This window comes from Hemibagrus wyckioides, linkage group LG06, assembly GCF_019097595.1.
Source record: "Hemibagrus wyckioides isolate EC202008001 linkage group LG06, SWU_Hwy_1.0, whole genome shotgun sequence".
In the NCBI taxonomy this organism is placed as follows: Eukaryota; Metazoa; Chordata; class Actinopteri; order Siluriformes; family Bagridae; genus Hemibagrus; species Hemibagrus wyckioides.
In genome coordinates, this window is record NC_080715.1 from 6,607,857 (window position 1) to 6,623,253 (window position 15,397).

The 15,397-nt window shown below is 37.6% G+C and overlaps 1 protein-coding gene across 4 annotated transcripts in view; it reads left to right on the forward strand.

Annotated features, from left to right (window-relative positions):
- Positions 1-1,533: 1,533 nt before the first annotated feature.
- Positions 1,534-15,397, forward strand: part of gulp1a (GULP PTB domain containing engulfment adaptor 1a) — a 144,697-nt gene continuing 130,833 nt past the window's right edge. For all 4 annotated transcript variants that reach the window (XM_058392934.1, XM_058392930.1, XM_058392936.1 and 1 more), the window contains exon 1: positions 1,534-1,669. The gene's annotated coding sequence lies outside the window, so the exon portion shown is untranslated. The remainder of the gene's footprint in view (positions 1,670-15,397) is intronic.

Below are 15,397 nucleotides of genomic sequence, written 5' to 3' on the forward strand. Positions count from 1 at the left end.
ATAAACTTATGAAGACCCTTCCTAAAACTCACCTGGGCTATTCAAGACCATTCGCATCCCCCACATGAACTATTCAGTACCCCTCCCAATACTCACCTGGACTATACAATACCCTTTCCAGTACTCACCTGGACTATACAATACCCTTTCCAGTACTCACCTGGGCTAATCAATACCCTTTCCAATACTCACCTGGGCTAATCAATACCCTTTCCAATACTCACCTGGACTATACAATACCCTTTCCAGTACTCACCTGGACTATACAATACCCTTTCCAGTACTCACCTGGACTATACAATACCCTTTCCAGTACTCACCTGGGCTAATCAATACCCTTTCCAGTACTCACCTGGACTATACAATACCCTTTCCAGTACTCACCTGGGCTAATCAATACCCTTTCCAGTACTCACCTGGGCTAATCAAGTCCCTTCCCAACTCTCACATAAACTTATAAAGACCCTTCCTAAAACTCACCTGGACTAATCAAAACCTTCACCATTATATAGCCATGTTTCATAGCTAATGCTATTATACTGCTAAAAGACACTTAATACAGATCTTACTACAGATCTACTTAATGTGCACTGTCCTGTAAATTTATTGTACATTTTGCACTTATCTCACATTGTTGTGTATTGACCTTAATTTACTATAGTGTATCATCCCTGGACCTGAAGACACATTTTGTTCCAATCTATATGTAAAGGAATGACAAAAAGCCCACTTCACATAAATATTGAATTGGACAAATGGTAAGAGAGTCATAGATCCTGGATTTGACACATAATTTACAGCACAGTAAAAATACTTTCTTCACATATTCCAAGTTGTTTAGAAGTTGGAGCCAGAATACAGGTTTGGTGCCCCTGAAGCAGAGAGAGTGTTAAGGGCCTTACTCAGGGCCCAACAGTGGTAGTTTAGGAGTGCTGGGACTTGAACCCCTCAACCTTCCAGTCAGTAACCCAGAACTTTAACTGTTGACCCACTGCTCAAATAAAAAAATAACACAGCTCCAGGCCCTGGTTTGGTCCTGAACATTTCAGTGTATTTTGTCCCCATGAGTTCTTTGGTTCCTACTTAAATTCCAAAAACATACCACTAGGTGGAATTCCTACACCCAATTGCCCCAAGGTGTGAGTGTGCATGTGTGTATGTGATGAACTGGCATCGCATTTGTGGTGTATTCCTGCCTCATGCTCTGCATTCTCAGTATAGATTCCAAATGCAATCAATAAAGATGAATGAATAGTAATAAAAAAAGAAAGTAGAACATTTACAATGGGAAAAATGAAAAAACAGAATGATTAAATTTCGATACTAGTCTTTGATTAACTTTATTGGTTTTTCCTTTTTAGCTTGAAACGTCTTCTAATGGGAGATGGATGACGTCACCAAACGTTTCGGGGGCATTTTGAAACGTTTTGTCACTGGTGGCTTTCCATACTCTCTCTCTCTCTCTCTCTCTCTCTCTCTCTCTCGCGTGTGTGTGTGTGTGTGTGTGTGTGTGTGTGTGTGTGTGCGTGCGCGCGCGCGCCCCTCAGACAGATAGTGGGTTTGGCTTGCTGAGGAGGAGAAAACGCTTTGGAGCTGAGCTCAGGAAGCACACACACGCACGCACGCACGCACGCGCGCGCACAGTTCGGGAGGATTTGACTTTTTTCTGGTAAGATTTTAATTATAATCAATCATCTCGCGCTTTTAGAAATACAAACAAAAAAAAATCAGATAAAAGTGAGAGATATGCACAAGGCTCGCGCTCGGATTTATTTGTTTGTTTCTTTGGGAAAAGTGACAGCGGTGGAAAGTGCGAGAGCTTTTGTTTGTTTTGCTTGATGTAAAAGTTGTGCACTTGGGGATTCATGTGGAGTTTGTGTGTTTAATATGTGAACAGTGCACTGAGTTTGAGTTAGTTTGAAACAGTTAGAGATTTACACCACTGCAGTGTGTGTGTGTGTGTGTGTGTGTGTGTGTGTGTGTGTGTGAGAGAGAGAGGTTCTCACAGCAGCAGGTTCATTAGCTAACATGGATGCTGGCAGCAGTGAGGGATTTACATTGTATTATTTAACCTTCAAAACATTATAGAAGATCCTGAAACAGATCTGATGCGCGTGAGATGAAGGGCTTCATTCTGCATTCTTAACATTGTTGCGCAACTTTTTGTGTGTTTACAAACAAAACCCTTGGACCTGAATTGAACATCACAGCTGTACTGGACTGAGTTGTACCCGTATCTTAGTGTTTTAACATCTGCAGTGAAATTTGTATTTTAATAAATGGTCTAGAAGTGCATTCAGTTGTTGCATACTTGAATAAACATCTGGATTGGATCTGGCTCATAGTGTTCATGAACAATATTTATCTTTTCTTAAGTGATTATATAAGTCGACAAATACACTGTTAGATACAATACAACAGTATAGGGTTAATCAAACACTGGTGTACTTAAATATTTTTTTAAAAACTGCTTGAAGTAAAGTCTCGGTATGTGAAGGGTTTAATTTTTGGTTGATACTGAATTCTACATTTTGTGTGTTATGTGTTTGTGTTTTGATTTTACTCTTCTAGCTTTAAATGAACGTTTGCAAAGTTCAGTTTGCATTTAAGCCTTTGGATTGCCATAAACACATCAAAATAAACTAGTATCATATGAATTTACACTGCGTCTGTTACAGGAGACTCCTTCTAGAACTGTTAAACATCTAATCACAGAAAACTTCATCAGATCAATAACTGTACAGCTTGCTTTGTTAGTCTTTGTTCATTATTAAAACTTGGGTTTTGTTTGCAAGACCTCTAGAAACATTTACATATTTGAACAACTGCATTTATACCAGCTTATGGTTTGGTAATTATGTTATGTTATGCCACTTTCTGACCAATCAGATTTGAAAATTTAGCAGCGGTGTAGCCCAAGTTAGGTTAAATCTTATATTTACATACAGATATCTGTTTTGTGTCACACACATATAGATAGATAGACTTTATTGTTACAGCAGCTTAGTCAGTTACAAGATACAACACGCACAAATTTATATATACACACATACATACACCGACCAGGCTTAATATTATGACCATCTGCCTAATATTGGTGTTGGTCCCCCTTTTGCTGCCCCTTTTCCCTGACCCGTCCTGCACTGTATATTCTGACACTTTTCTATCAGAACCAGCATTAACTTCTTCAGCAGTTTGATCAACAGTAGCTCATCTGTTGGATCGGATCACACGGGCCAGCCTTCACTCCCCACGTCCATCAATGAGCCTTGACCGCCCATGACCCTGTCACCGGTTCACCACTGTTCCTTCCTTGGACCACTTTTGATAGATACTGACCACTGCAGACCGGGAACACCCCACAAGACCTGCAGTTTTGGAGATGCTCTGATCCAGTGGTCTAGCCATCACAATTTGGCCCTTCATCAAACTCGCTCAAATCCTTACGCTTGTCCATTTTTCCTGCTTCTAACATCAACTTTGAGGACAAAATGTTCACTTGCTGCCTAATATATCCCACCCACTAACAGGAGCCATGATGAGGAGATCATCAGTCTTATTCACGTCACCTCTCACTGCTTAGAATGTTATGCCTGATTGGTGTATACACAAAAATATAAGACTAAAAAGAAAGGAGAAAAACCTTAAATATAGAATACAGTAAGTTAAATTAAACAAGAGATATGAAACCCAGTTGTGGATTTAACCATGTTTAGATCAGTACACATGTGCAAACTGGCAGAACATCGTAAATATGAAGTACCTTGAGAGTCTAGAAAAAAAGTGTTGTAGTAGTGTAGAGTGCTGTCACACAGGTAAACTATTGTACAATGTTAATGCAAATGGTATGAATGATCTCCTGTAATGTTGACAACATTAAACAAATTCAGTGGATCGGATTAAAAAGATTTGTCAAATCCTATCTGATGCTCATGAAGTGCTTCGGGTCAGTAAGTACCTGAAAGTACCTGTTGTGTGTGTTCAGGTAAGTCCAGCACGGAGCCTGTTTAGTGTCATCTTCAATTTACTGTGTATAGATTGTGAACTTTCAGTGTCAGGCCCCGGGCTGGCTTTCTCTGTGCCTGTTTAATATGTTTTTTAATGTGGTGGACAACTTTGTTGGGAAGAGAACCTCCAAAGTTAATCAGAAAGTCCCGTAATCTTCAAAAAATGGCTAAAGACCAGTGAACCTCTGTTAACACTCAACTAACTTGTCCCCATGCCAAGTAAATAAATAAAATAAAAGTCAGCAATTACATCTCTATTCGGTGCACTATGCATATCTAGCTCCTAATTAAAAACCTTGTTTGCTAGCATTACTTGCTCTGCTTGATATATCATCATGCTTTTATTCCACATTTATAAAAAAAAACCAAACTAACTAATAAATAAAATTAAAAAAGTTGTTTAAAAGCGCATGCTACATGAATAGAAAAGGCACAGAGTTTACAGACTTCAGTTCCTTGTAGAAGTAATTATATAGAATGGTTTCTAGAGAACTTTTTCCCCTGCTGGGATTCCATGCACTGGTCTGGACTGTAAATACTGAGAATTGCACTGAAAATAATGAACCACCTGGTGAAAGGAGTTAGATTCTGTATTCTTGACAAGGACATTTCTGTCAAGGTACCTCATTTTGTGCTGTTTTTTGGGGTGTCACAGACCCTCATTATAATCCTGCTGAACAGCAGTTGTAGGTTTTATTGTATAAATTGCAAATAATGTTACACTTCTGTAAATCATGTACTGGATTCCATGATATTTCTACCATATTCTGTCGTATTATTTCTCCACTGCTGAGTCGTCTATATGTCCATCTATCTGAGATTCTCGTTATTGTGATATTTCTACAGTATTGAATTTGGCTGAATGTGTGTAGGATTTATATGAAATTATTAGTTTAACCACATGAACAGATTAGATTTTGGAATTGATCCAAACAGGGGCAAGGTCACAACAAGGTCAGACGCTTGGAATAGTTTTTCTTTAATAATTTCCTGAATAAGGTGTTTTTAAGGGTATATGAGGTATAAATCAGTAAAATGAAGGACTGGACCCGGTGATGGTGATGATGGTGGTGATGGTGGTAGTGATGATGATGGTAGTGATGGTGATGGTTATGATGGTGGTGGTGATGGTGGTAGTGATGATGATGATGATTATGATGGTGGTGGTGGTGGTTATGATGATAGTGATGCTGATAGTGATGGTGGTGGTGATGATGATGATGATGATGATGATGATGATTATGATGGTGGTGGTTATGATGATAGTGATGGTGGTGATGATGATGATGATGATGATTATGATGGTGGTGGTTATGATGATAGTGATGCTGATAGTGATGGTGGTGGTGATGATGATGATGATGATGATGATTATGATGGTGGTGGTTATGATTATAGTGATGCTGATAGTGATGGTGGTGGTGATGATGATGATGATGATGATGATTATGATGGTGGTGGTTATGATGATAGTGATGCTGATAGTGATGGTGGTGGTGGTGGTGGTGATTTCAACTTCAATTCTTCTGCAAATTCTTCTCAGATGCATTGCTCATGAACAAAACAAACATCTAAACAGAAAAAAATATTTGGTGTGACTTCATAAGAGTGCAGCACAATGAATCCTTGTTTAAGTTTAATTTTATATCTGGATTTATCAGTAGCAAATTGCCTTAAAATATTGCATTAACTTATTTATTTTGTTTCTTTATTTATTTGCTGAAGGTTAGCTTGTGAATTAAATCAGTTGCTCAAAATATGAAATAAACGAATCAAGGCTAGTTTGACCATCAGTTCTGTTCTACTCTGGTGGATTATTCATCTATTTATTGTAATTATGCTTATATTCAATATTATATTCACTAGTTAAACACTAGAGTAAGCAGTCTTATGTATATCATGAATAACCTGCACTTATAATGCACTCAGGAATTATACGTTTATGCATATTTCATATAATAAAGTGTAAAACAGCTTTTTAGATCATTCATTAGATTAATAATTCATATCTGTGATTATTTATTGTATATTTATGAACTACTTTGTCACCTTTGTGAAATGAGAACACCAACTTTGAAGCTGTCAGTCACATTATTCGTTGCTCCAACATCTCTCCATGTAAGCAGGACATTTCGGGATTTCAGATCAAAACCTAATGGTTAACACTTAATTCATCACAGTCCGTGATTAGAAATCAGCGCTGGAGGACTTCCTCGTCAGCACACCACTGTGATCATCATGCTCTGAATTCCCAAACGCTCTTATTATGGGCTCTATATAATTGGTCGTCTGCAGTGAAATCAAATCAGACTAAACAACATCTATTGTTCCCAGACTTTAAAGAAAATGCCCTTTCCCTTCGGTGGCATTTACAGTGCAGTCTCAGGTTCACTGTGTTTGCTTTGTACTGAGATCAGCTCTCGTGCGCAGCGCAGGTCACGGACAGATCGAGAGCTCTGTCTCGGCTTGTGACATTCCTCTGTAGATGCTCTGATAATTGATGGTGCGCTATATTACTGTGTACCACTGTGGTGTTGGGTTCTCTAATCTGATTGGTTAATTAATTTTATAACCCTAACCCTATGACAGTAGTATGCTTTATGTTTAGAAGAAGAAGTCTTTATTATTGTCAAATATACATTACAGCACAGTGAAAATCTTTTACACATATTTCAACTTTTGGAGGTTGGGGTCAGAGCACAGGGTCAGGGTCATGATACAGCACCCTGGAGCAGGGAGGGTTAAGGGCTTTGCTCAGGGGCCCAATGGTGGCAGCTTGGTGGTGCTAGGGCTTGAACCCTGATTTTCCAGAGGCTTAACTGCATGAGTTACCACTTAATGTGCTTTAATAATCTGTAATCCTTTCTGCACCTCATGGGTTTTTATAGTAACAATTAATTCATAGTAGACTTTGCATTTAGCAGTTTCTCTGTCAGATTACAAGGATTTGTTGTCTGGTGAGGGAATAAGTGCTTATAGCTGCTATAAATAAACAGTCTCGCAAACATTCTACAACAGGGAATGTAACGATAAATGGATAGAAAGTACGAATTGTTCTTTAATTAAGAAAATTTATATGCATTTGGGACATTTTGCTGTAGGAAATTAATCAATTTTGGGATAGTCTGATCATAAAATGACACAAACATGATATTGTTTTTTTTGTACTAATTTTTTTTTTTTTTTTTACCTCCGCATTATGATTTATTTCTCACTCTCACTATTCAAGACTCTTTGCTTAATTTGGCTAAGTTTAAAGGCCTCATTACTCACCAGCGCAGGTTCACTCCAACTGAGAAATAAAGTAACAGAAATTAATCTCATTGTCTTTAATCAACAAAGTCATGCTAATATTATGGTGGAGAAGCCTGAAAAAAAATCACATTCTTGAGTCGATTTCCAGGCTCACAACTTCATTACACTGACCTTTTCTTTCAGTAAAAACATTTTCACATTTCCACATTCATCTCCATTAAAACAGCAGGAGCACTGCGGCTGACTCGCTCAGAGTCTCTGCTGTTATGGAAAACTTTTGTTTGACCCATTTACTTGAATCTGGAGTCCAGTTGGACATCTAGCCCTTAGTCTTTTATTGCACATTTTTATTCCCCCTTTACAGTGTTCTGTCTAATGTACACACTTTACTGCTACACAGTACTAATTAATGTGACAATTATTTTACTTGTCCATTTCTCCCCAGCGTGTTCATTTATATGTATTCTGCTCAAGTGTATTTCATTTTTGCTGTATAGACCTTGTCCTAAATTCCCAGGAAGGATGACTTTCAGTTTTTTAATGAGGTTTCAGTTGGTCCTCTTGGTTACACACCACAGTGCTGAGCAATTGTTCATTCTCAAATGTTAACATTTTATTCAGCTTAAGGTCGAAAGTGGGTGGGACTAACCTGGGGTAAAGATCATTCAAGAAATAACTTGATTTCAAACTCCAAGGATTTCAGTTCTTTCATCGGTTTCTCCAGGATTTATTTTGCACATAGTCAAGCAAACTCTGTGATATTTGGAAGAACTTACAATTTTTAAAAAACTGACAAAGATTTTCCATTGATTTAGCCCGGGACTTGTCGTGTGACGTCATCCCAACACACACACAAACCCTCTTTGACTCATGTGTGAAACATGAGTAAAGCTCTCATTGAAAGTCCTTACATGTGTCGTCTTTTTGTTGGCAATTTTCTGAAGCCGTTACTGTATAATGAGAACCTTCAATGCCCATTCATGTCTGACAAGTCAGGAACCAATGAGCTCAATGCTCAATGTTTTTGATCCAGATATAAGTTTGAGAAAATGCATAGTGTGAGGGTGAACATGTGGTGCATATGCTGGAAATAATAAATACACAATTATGAATATGTAGTTGTACTGTTGCTGGTTCCTTAATTTTTAGTCACTTTGTTTATCGGTAGATTTACTAGTATAAACCATGCTGTGGAGTACAGAATTACTCTAAATTTGAATCTGTCCTGCGTGTGTCTAAAGCAAAGGTCCAATATGTATATTGTATGAAGCAAAAGTCTGACTGTGTGTCTGTGAGGCAGGCAGAAGTTCAACTGTGAGGTAAACGTGTGACAGTTTGGTAAAAGTGTGACTGTGAGTTTAAAGTGTGTGAGTTAAACAGATTTTCTCCAGTTTCTCTGGTCTGCCTGTGACTCTGTATTCGCAGACACAACAAAACTCCCAGGTCCAGATGGCGATTAATTAACAGGTGACAGACATGTTTCTGCTTGTTTTATCTTTGAACCCAGGTGACTGCTTCACTCGCTACAGCAGGGGTCTGGTGATCGTGTTCTGCTAATTGACTTGATTTGCTAATGGGCTCCAGTGTAAACATTATGGAGAGAAAGTTCTTCTTTCCATAGTGCACGTTATTAAGAGAGTCCTCTAAACAGTTGTCAGGATGTAAATATTCATGCCAGGCCATTGAACACAGTGAACAACACCAACCAGCAGAGTCACTGACACGTCTGTGCTGATGAGACGAGACAAGACGATCAAATGAGCTCAGAGTTGCTCAGAAATCTGCAGGTTTCTGTAGAGGAGCTTCTGCTACTGCTGAAATTAATCCTTTAACGTCAATCTAATTTCTTTCTTCCTTCTCTCTCCTTCTTTATTCTTTCCTTTTTTACTGCTTGTTTTTCTTCCTAATCCTGTCCAAATAGGGCTCTTTTCCTGCCATTTTAATTTTAATATTCTTTATTCCCCTTTCTTTCTTTCTTTCTTTCTTTCTTTCTTTCTTTCTTCGAGCACTTAACTATTCCCTATTCCCCCTTTTCAACTGCTTTCTTTCTTTCTTTCTTTCTTTCTTTCTTTCTTTCTTTCTTTCTTTCTTTCTTTCTTTCTTTCTTTCTTTCTTTGAGCACTTAACTATTCCCTATTCCCCCTTTTCAACTGCTTTCTTTCTTTCTTTCTTTCTTTCTTTCTTTCTTTCTTTCTTTCTTTCTTTCTTTCTTTCTTTCTTTCTTTCTTTCTTTGAGCACTTAACTATTCCCTATTCCCCCTTTTCAACTGCTTTCTTTCTTTCTTTCTTTCTTTCTTTCTTTCTTTCTTTCTTTCTTTCTTTCTTTCTTTCTTCGAGCACTTAACTATTCCCTATTCCCCCTTTTCAACTTCTTTCTTTCTTTCTTTCTTTCTTTCTTTCTTTCTTTCTTTCTTTCTTTCTTCCTTTCTTTCTTCGAGCACTTAACTATTCCCTATTCCCCCTTTTCAACTTCTTTCTTTCTTTCTTTCTTTCTTTCTTTCTTTCTTTCTTTCTTTCTTTCTTTCTTTCTTTCTTTCTTTCTTTCTTTCTTTCTTTCTTCGAGCACTTAACTATTCCCTATTCCCCCTTTTCAACTGCTTTCTTTCTTTCTTTCTTTCTTTCTTGCTTTCTTTCTTTCTTTCTTTCTTTCTTTCTTTCTTTCTTTGAGCACTTAACTATTCCCTATTCCCCCTTTTCAACTGCTTTCTTTCTTTCTTTCTTTCTTTCTTTCTTTGAGCACTTAACTATTCCCTATTCCCCCTTTTCAACTGCTTTCTTTCTTTCTTTCTTTCTTTCTTTCTTCGAGCACTTAACTATTCCCTATTCCCCCTTTTCAACTTCTTTCTTTCTTTCTTTCTTTCTTTCTTTCTTTCTTTCTTTCTTTCTTTCTTTCTTTCTTTCTTCCTTTCTTTCTTCGAGCACTTAACTATTCCCTATTCCCCCTTTTCAACTGCTTTCTTTCTTTCTTTCTTTCTTTCTTTCTTTCTTTCTTTCTTGCGAGTGTTTGAATAATTGGTTAGTTTTTTTCTCTCTCAGTATCTTTCTTCCTGTTTGAATTGTATCTTAAGTGCATTTGAGGCAGTAAGGACTGGTCATGGTGATGGAGGCGTCCCTGTAAACACCTCTGCTGTCAAATTTGAATATTTTGTTCTTTTGTTTCTTTGCTTGTTTGTGCTTCTTTCTTTCCTTTGTTCTTTTGTTTGTCTTTTCCTCTCTTACTCTCAGACTCCGAGTGAAAGCAGGCTAGCTTGAGTTAGTGCAGTAGTCAATTTCTCAGTAGATCTACTTCACACTTTTGCACCATGAAATAAACAGGAATTAACAGAATGGCTGGACTGTGACAAGATAATCACACTCTTCAGCAGTCGTCGTAGACTCTGTGCTGTTCCCTGCTAGCCTGCTTTCTTTCTTTCTTTCTTTCTTTCTTCGAGCACTTAACTATTCCCTATTCCCCCTTTTCAACTGCTTTCTTTCTTTCTTTCTTTCTTTCTTTCTTTCTTTCTTTCTTTCTTTCTTTCTTTCTTTCTTTGAGCACTTAACTATTCCCTATTCCCCCTTTTCAACTGCTTTCTTTCTTTCTTTCTTTCTTTCTTTCTTTGAGCACTTAACTATTCCCTATTCCCCCTTTTCAACTGCTTTCTTTCTTTCTTTCTTTCTTTCTTTCTTTCTTTCTTCGAGCACTTAACTATTCCCTATTCCCCCTTTTCAACTTCTTTCTTTCTTTCTTTCTTTCTTTCTTTCTTCCTTTCTTTCTTCGAGCACTTAACTATTCCCTATTCCCCCTTTTCAACTTCTTTCTTTCTTTCTTTCTTTCTTTCTTTCTTTCTTTCTTTCTTTCTTTCTTTCTTTCTTTCTTTCTTTCTTTCTTTCCTCGAGCACTTAACTATTCCCTATTCCCCCTTTTCAACTGCTTTCTTTCTTTCTTTCTTTCTTTCTTTCTTTCTTTCTTTCTTTCTTTCTTTGAGCACTTAACTATTCCCTATTCCCCCTTTTCAACTGCTTTCTTTCTTTCTTTCTTTCTTTCTTTCTTTCTTTGAGCACTTAACTATTCCCTATTCCCCCTTTTCAACTGCTTTCTTTCTTTCTTTCTTTCTTTCTTTCTTTCTTTCTTTCTTTGAGCACTTAACTATTCCCTATTCCTCCTTTTCAACTGCTTTCTTTCTTTCTTTCTTTCTTTCTTTCTTTCTTTCTTTCTTTCTTTCTTTCTTTCTTTCTTTCTTTCTTTCTTTCTTTCTTTCTTTCTTCCTTTCTTTCTTCGAGCACTTAACTATTCCCTATTCCCCCTTTTCAACTTCTTTCTTTCTTTCTTTCTTTCTTTCTTTCTTTCTTTCTTGCGAGTGTTTGAATAATTGGTTAGTTTTTTTCTCTCTCAGTATCTTTCTTCCTGTTTGAATTGTATCTTAAGTGCATTTGAGGCAGTAAGGACTGGTCATGGTGATGGAGGCGTCCCTGTAAACACCTCTGCTGTCAAATTTGAATATTTTGTTCTTTTGTTTCTTTGCTTGTTTGTGCTTCTTTCTTTCCTTTGTTCTTTTGTTTGTCTTTTCCTCTCTTACTCTCAGACTCCGAGTGAAAGCAGGCTAGCTTGAGTTAGTGCAGTAGTCAATTTCTCAGTAGATCTACTTCACACTTTTGCACCATGAAATAAACAGGAATTAACAGAATGGCTGGACTGTGACAAGATAATCACACTCTTCAGCAGTCGTCGTAGACTCTGTGCTGTTCCCTGCTAGCCCTGATGATGCTCGGCTTCAGGGTAATTAGTCTGTCGCTACAGTGGTTGTTCAGTTTGATAGTGTGGCTTTAAATGTGAGAACAGTAAAACTCATTTAAAACTTAAAAGCTGGTAACAGGAGCATTTCTGCATTACTGGAATACAATGCTGAGCTAATCAGCTGAGCTAGAAGGGGTGAAGTAGCAAATAAGTGCAAATAATCCTTCCTCGGTTTGCTTTTTTCCCCTTGAGATCTGTATGTTCCTATGAAATCAATGCATTGCCTTGCAGTTTCTCTAAAAATAACTAAAGATATGGATTTTACGTGCTGATGTGTTATTTATGCTGTCAGGAAGATGCCACTTCCAGACGTTCTCTTATCTCACACTCTCTCTCACACACACACACACAGCATGAAGTGCTGGAAAGGTTAAGTTTTTGTAGCATGTGGTTGTGATTAAATTATAGTTACATATTTTCTGAATCTACCCCAGGTGAATGATTAGTAATGTCTGAATGCATACTTGATTTTAGCCCCAGGGTTGAGGATCTGCCATACCCCCATTGCCACACAGAGCCCACTCACATCTCAGCATGCGAATGCCCTGGTGGCCAAGCATCAGGATCCTGCACTCTCACCATTGCAGCCCGGGTTCATTACCTGAGTTTCACTTCCAAGCAGGGAAGCAACCCAGCCACCAAGGGGTTAACTCTCACTGCCTGTCCCAAGCCTGGATAAAATGGGAGAGCTGTTTCTGGGATGAAACCTGTGCCAAATCAAAATACGCAAATAGAATGATCCGCTGTGGTGACCCCGGACAGGACGCAGCCAAAGGACTTCAACAACTTACAGTATTTTAAAATGAAGAATTAGTAAATGTCAGCAAATTGGAAAATAGTAGCTCAGTTACTTATGACATGAAGCTCTAAAATCCTTTCCTGACAAGAGTATATGCAATACAAGAGTGACACAATTATGCAACCACAATTTTGCATTTTAGATATTAATTAAGAACATCATACTTACCATTTTTATTTAGAGATGAAGAACAACCGATATGATTCACCAAAAGGGGGACCTTCTGTCCAGTCAGCAGTGACTTCAAAACCTGATAATGAGGGTTAGAAAGTGTTATAGAAACTTCTCATAGAAAGTGTTAGCTCAGTGGTTAGAATGCTGGAATACAGATCGGATAAGTTCAATGGTTAAGATGTTAGAATACTGATTAGATAAGTTCAGTGGTTAAGATGTAGGACTACTGATTGGATAAGTTCAGTGGTTATGATGTAGGGCTACTGATTGGATAAGTTGAGTGGTTATGATGTAGGGCTACTGATTGGATAAGTTCAGTGGTTATGATGTAGGGCTACTGATTGGATAAGTTCAGTGGTTAAGATGTAGGACTACTGATTGGACAAATTCAGTGGTTAAGCTGTTAAACTACTGATTGGACAAATTCAGTGGTTAAGATGTTAGACTACTGGTTGGATAAATTCAGTGGTTAAGATGTTGGACTACTGATTGGACAAGTTCAGTGGTTATGATGTAGGGCTACAGATTGGATAAGTTCAGTGGTTATGATGTTAGACTACTGGTTGGATAGGTCCAGTGGTTAAGAAGATGGACTTCTAATTAGATTAGTTCAGTGGTTAAGATGTTGAACTTCTGATTGGATAAGTAGGGTGATTAAGATGGAAGATTACTGATTGGATAAGTTGAGTGGTTAAGATGTTGGACTTCTGATTGGATTAGTTCAGTGGTTAAGATGCTGGACTACTGATTTAATAAGTTTGATGGTTAAGATGTAGGACAACTGATTGGATAAGTTGGGTGGTTAAGATGTTGGACTACTGATTGGATAAGTTGAGTGGTTAAGATGTTGTTCACTCGTATATACCGTCATTGGTGCACATCTCTATAGCAACAGATTGCAAATGAAAAAAACATATATAGTGTCCTCAAGGTCTAAGTGACAAGTCTGGTATCACAGATTTATAATATTTTAAACCACATTTCCAGAAGCTTCTTGTTTTGATGTGTAATTACAGAGTAGAAACCATAATTTTTCCATTTTTCCTCAAGTCTTGCTCTGCCTCCATCAGAGCACTGCCTGATATTCAGACCTGCTTTCTTTTTTTTCATATGCATTCATTACGTGAAGCATTGTTGCTTCACGACGATCTGGAAAATTAGTCTCTTTTTCACTCTCACGGTAGCTTTAGACTTCACTTTACGTCTGGCAATCAAATTGGCTGCTCATTTTCATTATAAATGGCTGCTGAAGGCAAGTGCACAGACCAGCACATCCCCGAATTCATATACATTTCATGAGCAATGTGTGATGAGCCATCTGTTTAGAGCTATACAACTTGCTGTAGGCGTCGCATAGGTAAAATATTTATATTGGCAAAATGGGTCAGTTCGTCCATCTGCTTTCCAGTTAAAGGGATTTGCGGGTAAGCTGTTTAATTCACAAGCTTCATATCAGCCCAAGTTAAAAGGATTATACAGCCATTGCAAATGCAGCTTAGGCCTGTATGAGAATTTTCACAACTGCTAGGATTCTTGCCAAATGACTCTATACACGAGGAAATCTGCTTTTTGCTTGCTACGAATAAAGAAAGTAGTATCTTTCAAGCAGCAGAGATTTATCTTAAACTAGTAGGATATCTCTAAAATCCCCAAAGTGTTAGAGATCTGTAAACTTGCTAGCTAATATTAAAGAGAATTCACCAAACAAAAGGCATGTGGTAGTAGAGACTAGACTAGAATTTTGAAAGTTTAAGAATTCCTCAAAGCAAAGACTAGTTCACATTCAAGTATATGTCCAAGCAAACGTAACTAGCCAGTGTTGGGGAGAAAAACCCAAAGCTAAAAAAACAAATTAAATAACTGAGCTAGCTACAGTTGAAGAATGTCTCAAAACAAACTTAGCAAGCTAGAGTGAATATTGTTAAACAAATTTACCTAGTTAACTTTAGTTAACTAAAAAGTTTACTTTTTTGAGAAAACTAAATCTAGCTACAAATATCCTAGCTAGCTAAACTATGTTGAAGAATATTCACAAACAAATACTTAGCTAAAGCATGAAAATGTTTATGTTGATGGTGTGAGACTTATATCATGGTGTAGTACAGTAGCATTAGCGCTAGCAGCATGTCCAGGATTAATGCAGCCCCTTTGGCGCAGTATATAATCAGTTATTGAATATACAAAAGAAGAATTAACGAAATTAATTATTGCCTTACACATAATCTGTCTCATTTACTGTAATCATTGCGCACATTACTTATTTCACGGCCATCTCTTCTGTCCTTCCTTAGTGATCTGGCGCAGCACCAGCATCTTTATCCCTCCTGTCATGTAGATAATGAGGCACCAGAATAAGAATCCAATGAAACTCATCGTTATTCATGCGGC